General features: G+C 35.6%; 1 protein-coding gene and 1 long non-coding RNA gene across 2 annotated transcripts in view; one reads left to right on the top strand and one right to left on the bottom strand.

The window, feature by feature from the left end:
• The window catches only part of LOC106875960 (transmembrane protein 248), a 67,667-nt gene that overhangs the window by 42,936 nt on the left and 13,607 nt on the right, over window positions 1–11,124 (bottom strand). The gene's annotated exons all lie outside the window — the stretch shown is intronic.
• The window catches only part of LOC128248066 (uncharacterized), a 27,734-nt gene that overhangs the window by 10,286 nt on the left and 6,324 nt on the right, over window positions 1–11,124 (top strand). The window contains exon 2 of the long non-coding RNA XR_008264330.1: window positions 2,880–3,036. This is a non-coding gene — a long non-coding RNA (uncharacterized LOC128248066). The remainder of the gene's footprint in view (window positions 1–2,879; window positions 3,037–11,124) is intronic.

The raw sequence follows: 11,124 nt of genomic DNA, 5'->3' as shown, positions 1-11,124 counted from the left end.
ACTACACTCTCTGAGTGGTTGACATTAGGAAGGGCATCCAGCTGTAGAAACTCTGCCAAATTTAGATTGGAGCCTGGTGTTGCCATCCGGTTTCAACAGTCGTCAGTCAAGTCGTCCAACCCATGCTAGCATGGAAAGCGGACGTTAAATGATGATGATGATGATGATGATGATGATGATGATATATATATAATTTAGAGAAAAGAACCAAAGTTCATGAACTCATCCATGAAAATCCACAGTCACATATAGAAAAAATTATAAACAAATAAGTATAAATAAGTATAATAAAATACAAAGTAAAAATCATAAAATAATAATAATAAAATGAATAAAGGTGTTTCATAACCAAGTTTTCAAATAGAAAATAAAATATAATTAAATCAATCGAAAAACTGGCATAAGAGGAATCTGATGTAGTATGCAAGAAAGAGGACTGCACTACTATGGACAGGTGATGCTCATAGATGAGGACAACTGTATAAAGAAGTGCTGATCACTTCATGTGGATGAAGCCTGTAGATGAGGAAGACACAGGAAGAAGTAGATTCCAGGGCCTTGAATCTCATGGAGGTGATGACAAAGGACAGAATGACTGACAATATGAGATTCTGGATGTACAGATTGTGTGTGTGTGTGTGTGTGTGTGTGTGTGTGTGTGTGTGTGTGTGTGTGTGTGTGTGTGTGTGTGTGTGTGTGTGTGTGTGTGTGTGTGTGTGTGTGTGTGTGCACAACTGACCCACCCTATCCAATTTCCTCTTCAAAACATTCCCACCACCCATTACTTCTCTAACTGCACTATTCTACTTCTCTTGAACACCCATTCATGAGGAGGGAAGGATGAAGATATTCCCAAACTGGAAGCCTAATCCCTGTGAACTGTCAACTGACCTTGACTATATCTCTGTATTTGTAAGGTTTAACAAATAACTAAATGGTTTACTGTATTATCCCTCTACATACAAGTTCAATTTTTCAGACCAAAATTTACAACCATAAAAGGTGGGTCAACTTTGGGGGACCAAAAATCTCATGTGAAATGTAGCAGCATTTGGAAAGATAATGATGATGTTGAATGTTTTATACATGTTTACACTATATACTATGTTGACCTGTGTGCTGGGAAATATGGTAATAAAATGTAGTCACAAAATATCGGTAGAGGTTTATATTGGAAAAAAATTAAGTTCAGTAAAATCAAAATCTGAGGGAGAACTATAAAATAAAATATTTTCATTTGAATAGGGCCCTTTCATTTTTAAATCAACTACATAATGTAAAACTGGGTAAATTTTACCAATGCTTTCTCAATGTGGCTAATGCAATTAGCAATGAAAGAGAGAATGAATTTTAGACAAATTTTTTGATGAAAGAGAAAAATAGGGGAACTGATCAATCTCAGAACATTTAAGAAATATATATTAGCAACTTGTACTAGCAACAATTTGTATTAGTCCATATCCTATTTTTTCTCTTTTTTTGCATAATTTAGGAACTATTAATTCATACTCACAAAGAATACTTTGTTTCATTGCTAAGTAGCGCTTGTTTCTCATCTTCTGTAGTGCAAGACATTATTACTTTGTAGAGATGAAATCAATGTGATATAGCTATAGTAAAAATGACTTCAATTTCTTGTCCTCAAAGCTTTTTTAAAAACTGACTTCAATGAACTATCGAATTACTTCAGTTATAAATTATAAAAATCTAGCAACTAACAATGATGCCTTCTTTAAGATATTAATGACCTGTCACAGTTATCATGCTATACATATCAATAGGCAAGAAACAATAACAATTAAAAAAATGGTAACAATTCAAGCAAAATACATTATATATTATTGGGACTTAGACAGTAACAATTCAAACAAAATATATTTCTGGACTTTGGACATGAAACATCAAACAAAGAGTAAAAATGAAATAAATAATACTGAATAAATTACAAATTCACCAGTTTGAAGATTTCAAAGTTTAACAACTTCTTAGTACAATGATTCAACAAACTTATAGGAGGCTGTTGAGATGTACCCACAGATGTATGATTCCATTAGAACTATTTTATTATAAAACACAAAGTGGATGACCAAGAGCTGGAGTACTAAAATTACATATATTAAAGCTTTACCTATCTTTAAGAGATGAAATTAATTTTCTTTTTTTTTTTTTCAAAATTCACTGTATCTTGATTAGTTTGATTTCCAATGTCTTATTCTTAGATGTGTCTATAATACCAGACATAGTTCAAACTGGAAACCTTTATTTATCTTTTACTTGTTTCAGTCATTGGACAGCAGCCATACTAGGGCATCATCTGGAAGAGTTTTAGTTGAACAAATCAATCCCAAGTTTTATTTTTTTTATAAAGCCTGGTACTTATTTTATCAGTTTCTCTTGCCAAACTGCTATGTTTTGGGGATATAACCAAACCAACAATGGTTGTTATGCAGTGGTATGGGTCAAACACAAAACACACACGAGGTTTCTTTAAGTTCCCATCTACCAAATCCACTCACAAGGCTTTGGTTGACCTGGGGCAATAGTAGAAGACATTTGCCCAGGGCACTATGCAGTGGGACTGAACCTGGAACCATGTAGTTGAGAAGCAAACTACCTATCACTCAACCACACCTACCTAAACTATTTTATCTACACTAACTATTAATATTGTTAGAATCTAAATATATCTAGGAACATTGTATTTTAATGCTGTTGTTAAGAATTCATAATGCTTCAAAAGCTAAATGGTATAAAAAATTAAGAAATACTAAACTGAAAATTTACATGAGAATTTGAAAAATTTTTTACATTTGAAAGATGTTGCATTATTCAAATATCTGATTATTTCAATAATGTATTCTTTTATTCCTTTGTTTCAGTCGTTTGACCGTGGCCATGCTGGAGCACCACCTTTAGTTGAACAAATCAACCCCAGGACTTATTTTTTGTAAGCCTGGTACTTATTCTATCAGTCTCTTTTGCTGAACTGCTAAGTTACGGGGACATAAACACACCAGCATCAGTTGTCAAGCAATGGTATGTAAAAAAATTATTCTCTACATCAAACATCCCTTAAATTTTTATTCCATAGTGATCATAACCTTTTTTTTGTAGCCCCTCTCCCACTAAATGTTATGCCTAGTGTCCCATCCTCCTCAAGCAGTTGTTCTTTCAAACATCCCACTTAAGTGGCGAGTGAAGTATCACGACTAAACTAACTTAACATGGAATGATAATTCATAAATTTTATTCTAAAAATGAACTGTATAAGCTTTTAACTGTGAATTGATAGAAAAATTTATGAAGACAAGAGTTGTTAATTTACTTCACACATTGCAAGTTAACTTCTTTGTGCCTGATGAAATCTCATATTTTAATAACCATTACTAGTTTTATCATGTGTAATATAATTACTGCTATAGGTAAAATTTAGTATGTTATCTCACTGCCCCTAAAGTCTAATGCTCCCTTTGATATGCTCAGCAACCCTTGATTTAGGGAAACCTGACAAATCTCTTCACAGAACAATTTATTAATTAGGTAAAATGATTCATATTTCTTTTAAGTGACAAGATGCAACATTGGCAACGAAGCAATAAAAAACTATAATGGGAGAACCCTGGCATAATTTGAGGATTTATTAACTAATTCTAAGTTTTCCATATTAACAGCTTGTGACATGGGCTAATTATATTTAGATGAGATGTGTGAGTACATACAGACATATATATGCATACACACACACACTTTAGGGGGAGTGCTGAAAAGTTCCTGGCTTTAAGAGTATTGCAAAAGGCCTAGTTGGAGACCCAACCTTCCAAGTTCTTAGTAAAACTGAAAGACTGCTGCAATAAGTGTGTGAATCTGAGAGGGGAATATGTTGAATAAAAATCATAATTAACTGATCCTCTTGTATATTCTTTTATCCATATCCGGGAACTTTTCAGCATCCTTGTATAAAAACATAAACACTTGTATACACATGTACACTTATACACACACACATACGCATATTGCAAATGTGTATATTTAATACATTATAAATGGAAACTCAATAATATCAACCACAGGAAAAATATTCAATGAACATAAACTGAACAAAATTTGTATACTGTGAAGTATGTATGTTTCACAGTAACAGCTGTTGTATATGGGACACGTCAAAATATTTATATTACATGTGAATAGAGAGTATGCTACACTGTTATTGACAAAAATATATTACTTTTGTTAAACAAGCTTTGATCAGAACATTGCCCAGCAATATATGATGTGTTGTAACAAGTCAGTATCAAATATATGGAAAATATGAGGGTGGATTGATAAGTTCATCAGCTGATTATGAAAGACTGATGCTAGAGGTGTGAAATCTTGCATACATTAATTTCAATCCTTCTTATTAACAACTGCATAGTTTCTTTACAGGTAAATTGATGTTTGACTATTCAAAGAAGACTTCAAAAGTAACTAGTAGCAACTTCTCTTGAAAGTGGACAGAATTTGGCTCTGTGGTGTTATCAAGTACCTGCAGATAAAGGGTTTAGCCACACAAGAACATTCATGCTGACATGGTTGCTACATTAGAGGATAACACTAACAGTGCAAAAGTGGGCAGCTGAATTTAGGAAGGGAAGAGAGAGCCTTGAGGGTGAGCCAACATCTGGATATCCTGCAACTGCCACCACCAAGGAAAACATTGATCATGTTCACCACACAGTGATGGATGACAGGCATTTAACTATAAATCAAATAGTGAAAGGTATTTGCATATCCCCTGGGAGAGTTGAGAATGTTTTGCACAATGAACTTGGCACGATGACGATTTCTGCTCGGTGGGTGCCACATCTGACACCCGATCAAAAGTGCACCAGGCCGTTCACACCATGGGAAAACCTGACAATGTTTCAGACAGATCCAACAGGTTTCCTTGAACATTTCCTAATCCAGGATGAATGTTGGGTCCATCACTTTCAGCCAGAGACAAAGAGACAATCCATGTAATGGAAACACCCCTCCTCACCTGCTCCAAAGAAGGAAATGGTAATTTCATCTGCAGGGAAGGTGGTGGTCTCAGTTTTTTGGGATGCAAAAGACACTGTGTTTGTTGACTATCTTGAAAAGGGCCACACCATCGGTGGAGAGTACTATGCCAACTTGCTGAGGCAGTTACAAATAACTATCAACACCAAATGCCGAGGAAAACTGATGAAAGGGGTCTTGTTTCATCAGGACAATGCCCCAGCACACAAGTCTGTTGGTTTCAATGGCTGCTGTGCATGACTGTAGCTTTGAACTGATTGATCACCCTCCCCATCTGACTATTATCTATTTCCCCAACAAGAAAAAACATTTGGCTGGGAACCAATATTACAGTGATAATGATGTCATATCTGCTATTGATGACTTTTTAAGCCAACAGGATGAAAGCTTCTTCACCAATGAGATCCAGCACTGCAATGCTGATGGAAGAAGTATGTGGACTTCATTTGGTCATATTCCATGAGAGTATCTTGGTCAGCTTATGAACTTTTCAGCCAGCCCTCAAAAATTATGCTGATGCATTTATCAAATACCAGTGTCAAATTAGTTTCTTTTAAAATGCCATTGTTTGTGATAAACTGCTAGTCAACAACAACAACAATAAACTTTGACATGTAAGCAAATATATAAAACCAACAGTAGGCGTGGGTATGTAGGTGAGAAGTTTGCTTCCCAACCATGCAGGTTAATGTTCAGCCCCACCTTGGGTAAGTGTCTTGTACTATAGCCCCAGGTCAACCAAATCCTTGTGAGTGGATTTGGTATATGAAAACTGAAAGAAGCCAGTGTGTTTCTATTTGTATTGTTTCCCCACAACCATTTGATAACTGGTGCTGATTTGTTTACATTTCCTTCGAGACTGAGGGAATAAGTACCAGATTTAAAAAGTAAGTACTGAGACAAGTAAAAGATAAAGACAAAACATCTCAGCACATAAATTATAAACAATAACTAACAAATAAATTTAAAAAACACTGTCAAAATTTGCCTATATTTTCATACATGCAATAAAGAAGACACCCGTAGCATTTAGCAACATCCTAGTGTGGTGTGTGTGTGAGTGTGTGCGTGTATTTCTTAAATGTTGTGGATTCTAGCAATTCTAATATGTCTTCTGTTAATCTTATAATGAACTTGTGTATGAACAGACACGTGTAAACACACACGTGGCCAGGGAAATTAATATATGCATGTGTTGACATACAGCTATAAATCAAAATATAAATTTCAACTAGTAGCTACAGGAGAATATAAGAAGCCCAAAGAATATATACCTGAGTGGCCATGCTAAAGATTAGATAAATAACTATGGTCAAGTAGAAATGTGGTAAATATTCACTGATTGTAAGGCGGTGCTACAGTAAATAGTCACCCACATCAAACTAGAATCCAGAACTACATATTATGCTAATGTACATAACAAATAGTGGCAGTGGTGGTTTAAAAAGTGTTAGTAAAAAAAAAAAAAGGAGCAATAGTTAAAAAAAATATTTGAGGAGTGCTGCTGTACATGATTGATCAACCTGGTAGAAATAGCACCTAAATCTCTCACAAATCACATCCAAACATCTTAAATCAAGCTAAATAAAATTGTAGTTGTGGCCAGGGTTGGTGACACGTGAAAGGCACCTGTGCCAGTGACACGCGAAAGACACCCATGCTAGTGACATGCAAAAGACACCCATGCCAGTGACACGCAAAAGGCACTCATGCTGGCGACATGTAAAGAACACTCAGTACACTGAGGAGTGATTGGTGTTAGCAAGGGCATTCAGCCATAGAAACCAGGCCAAGACAGTCTGGAGTATGATGCAACTCTCTGGCTCACCAGCTCCAGTCAAACTGTCTTACCCATGCCAGCATGGCAAACAGATGCTAGATGATGACAATGATGATTCAACAGTGATTTCACTCCCGCTATTCTTGAAATTTATGAGTTTAAAGTTCACAGACTATTCAATATTTGAGTGATTTATGAATGGCTAAATTTTTTAGTCACTGAATTACTAAACAATGTTATATGCATTTTTAAGCCAGACATATATTGTCTCAATGTAGCTAAATATAGAAAAATAAATGTAAATCTTAGTATATAACACTGAGATTATGTGATTGCTTAAAATGGCTGCTAGCCATATGAGAACAAAGGCAAATCTTAACATCATGAAGAGCAATGTTCAGAAAGTTTGAGGCCAGTTTGTGCATCCATATAAGACTTCAGATCAGTTATGGGCAAACTATGGTCTACAGGACTTACTGAATAGCATACCTTAACAAAAATTACCTTGAATTTTGTCTTGGTAGTGTGGCTCATCTGATGAGGAGCCATATTTCATGCAGCCTGCTTCTTGAAAAAAGATTGACAATGCCTAATTTAGATAGATGATTTACTGGTTAGGAAATTTTAATAATAGTCTATTGTTAAAATCAGTGAAGGGATTCAACATAAAAATAATTATATACAAATACAAAACAAAAGTTTTAACAGTTTGAAATCATGACTTTGTGATCCTTAGTCCAGTACATATATCCACAATCTAGATATTTTTTTTCTACTCAAGGCACAAGGCCCTAAATTTTTGGGGAGGGGACCAATTGATTAGATTGACTGCAGTACGCAACTGGTACTTATTTTGTTGACTGAAAGGATGAAAGGCAGAATTTGAACTCAGAATGTAAAGACAGACGAAGTACCACTAAGCATTTCGCCTAGCATGCTAATGTTTATGCCAGCTCGCCACCTTCCACAATCTAGATATTGAAAACAACTGCTGGACACGTATTCCATTAATTTCCAGTGCTGCCCATTCCAGGTATATATTCCTTCAAAACCAGGGAAATATGGAATTAAAATTTGGGCAATATGCGACAGTGAAACAAGAGTTGTTGAAGCCCTAGTAAAAGAACTTGAAAATACTGGTTGTAATATAACTTGGGATAATTTTTTTTACAAATCTAGGATCGGTTTGAAAACTGCTTAGCAAGAAAACTACTTTAGTTGGAACAATTAGAAAGAGCAGAGTTGAACTTCCAAGTGCTTTCACAAATGGAAAAGAAAGAGAAAATCAATAGCATAATATTTGGATTTCAAAAGGATTCTATGATCCTATCTTATTGTCCCAAGAAAGATTATGTAGTCACACTTATGAGTACAATGCACTCTCAGCCTTCAATTGATTCAAAAAGTGTTGAAAAGAAACCAGAAATTATTACATGTCATAGGAAAAGAAAAGGAAGAGTAAATACCCTAGATAAGATGGTAAGGACATACATTTGCAAAATAATGACTTGAAGATGGCCTATGGTTATATTCTACAACACGACTGATATAAGTGTAGTGAATGCTTTCATTGTTGTTAAACAGCTTTACTTGCAAAGTTTCAAGGATAAAAGAAGACAGTGCCTAATTCAATTAGGAAAGGAACTTGCTGGAGTTAATGCTAAACAAGAACATGACAAACAATCTTCTAGTTCCACTAACATTTCTCAACAAAACAAGAAAAGAAGACGATCTTCAACCTCATTTGAGATTCCTCAACCAAAGAAAAAAAGGAAGATGTTCTTTGTGTGGTCCAAAAAAAAGACAGGAAAACTCATACTACATGTAAGAATTGTAATATCCATGTTTGCCAAGAACATTCCAATGTTGTCTGCATTCAGTGCCATGAAGAGCTGTAATTCTGTACTTTTGTAGTTTTTAAAATCTATAATATCTACAACACGACTGATATAAGTGTAGTGAATGCTTTCATTGTTGTTAAACAGCTTTACTTGCAAAGTAATTAGAATTTTGAGAAACAGTAATTCTTCATTCACCTGATAGCATATAAAATGTAGCTAAGAAATAGTGGTAGTTTGAATAAAATTTAATTAAAAGAAAAATATTGGGTCCATTGGACCCAGTTGGTAATTAATGACATACATTTTCTCTGGTAGACCAAGGGTTAAGTAACTATGTAAAGGCTCCCATAATTCGAGTTGTTCAGTGTAAAAATAGAAGGAAAACAGATTGAAGTTGATAATACTTATACACAGGCGCAGGAGTGGCTGTGTGGTAAGTAGCTTGCTTACCAACCGCATGGTTCCGGGTTCATTCCCACTGCGTGGCATCTTGGGCAAGTGCCTTCTGCTATAGCCTCGGGCCGACCAAAGCCTTGTGAGTGGATTTGGTAGATGGAAACTGAAAGAAGCCTGTTGTATATATGTATATATATGTGTATGTGTGTGTATATGTTTGTGTGTCTGTGTTTGTCCCCCCAACATCGCTTGACAACCGATGGTGGTGTGTTTACGTCCCTGTAACTTAGCGGTTCGGCAAAAGAGACTGATAGAATAAGTACTAGGCTTACAAAGAATAAGTCCTGGGGTCGATTAGCTCGACTAAAAAAGGCGGTGCTCCAGCATGGCCACAGTCAAATGACTGAAACAAGTAAAAGAGTAAAAAGAGAGAGACATATATATAATGATACAGATAATTGACTAATTGATTATTGAATGCGATCATTAATGGAAATTGTATGACACACATTGCAATCCACAAACATACTATTTTAAAAAATATGTGAAAATATGATGTGGTTTGGCAATCAACGTCATGGTGAGACATAATACTTTAATAGAAAATGAAGAGCTGGAACATGCGATAACTACAAGATTGGACTAAACATAACCATTGAAACAATGAAATTATTATGGATGAAGAACAAGCCTCTCGGAGTGCAATGACTGTCAAAAAATTATCAGACAAAGTTTGCAGCCAGAGGCTGTAAAATCACAAATAATCTCACCAGGAAGAAATTCTGCAATCATTAATGGAAAAGGTGTGATCATTAGATAAACTCATTTTAGCAAGTTTGGAGTTAATTGGTTCTCCATTAAACACAGCCTAAGATTAAAAGTGCTTTTTTCACATTGGAAATAAAAAATGTAGGAGGACAATCTCAGTTGTTGGATCAATAAAATACAACATTTAAAAAAGAAACAAGAAATGAACAGAAACATGTTGGATATCAAATAATTAGGTATAAGATCAGACCACAGAAAAGGAATGAAAATTAACAAAGGCAAACTGAAGTGGGAATCAGGAATATCTTTAAAAAATGTGTGTGTGTGTGTGTGTGTGCGTGTGCCTAATTGCATGTATTTATGTATTATGCCACTGTGCAACACATAAGGCAAGAATCTTTTCTATAACTTTGGTGGACTTTGCTTTGTGAAGACATTTGTCAGACAGAAACTGGGCAGAAACATGTTGCATACACACACACACACATGTGTGTTAGTTTGAGTATAATGATTGCAGAGGCACAGTCATGTAGTTAAGAAGTTTATTTCACAACCATATGCTTTCGGGTTTAATCTTACATGTCATTTTGGGCAAGTATCTTTTAATATAGTCTTGTGTTGGCCCATATGAGGGAAATATGTACAGATAAAAATCATGTGGAAGGCCCTCAAAAGGACTGTGCTTATATCCAAAAGGCTCAGCTTTGATATACATTGTCGCCCTGATGCTACTGAGAAGGGTATGTGTGTCTCTGAAATATGCAACCGCTTTAATTCAATGAGTAGATTAATTCAGTAGATTAAACAACTTGAAAAGTCATTGTTAAGATTTGATGGAAAATCCAGTAACATTTACTGGTGTTGAGGTGCACCCATATATCAAGGAGTAATTTAGTCATTTTACAAACAGCACTCAATGAAAAAAGCACTGGGGGCAATTTGTGTGACTAAAACTCTTGAAGATGGTACCCCAGTATGCCTGCAAATAATAGGAAGTAAGATGGAGAGGAGGTTCTGCAAGGTTCCTCACAGGCAAAGAACACAGGTACAAGATTTTCTGGGCAGGGAACACTGACGGGGTCGGGGGCGTAGGAATACTTCTAGCGGAGAAATGGGTGGATAAGGTAATCGAGGTCGTTAGAGTAAGTGACAGAGTACTTAAGATCAGACTAGTGCTTCATCATAGATTAGCTACTGTCATCTCAGCCTATGCACCTCAACCTGGGCTACCAGATGGTCTGAAAGACCAATTCTATGACACCCTCTTGCAAACTACCTCGTCGACGAGTGACAGGGACC

This window comes from Octopus bimaculoides, chromosome 1 (assembly GCF_001194135.2).
Source record: "Octopus bimaculoides isolate UCB-OBI-ISO-001 chromosome 1, ASM119413v2, whole genome shotgun sequence".
Lineage (NCBI taxonomy): Eukaryota > Metazoa > Mollusca > Cephalopoda > Octopoda > Octopodidae > Octopus > Octopus bimaculoides.
The sequence above is the reverse complement of the archived record's forward strand: the minus strand, read 5'-3'. Positions and strand labels throughout refer to the sequence as shown.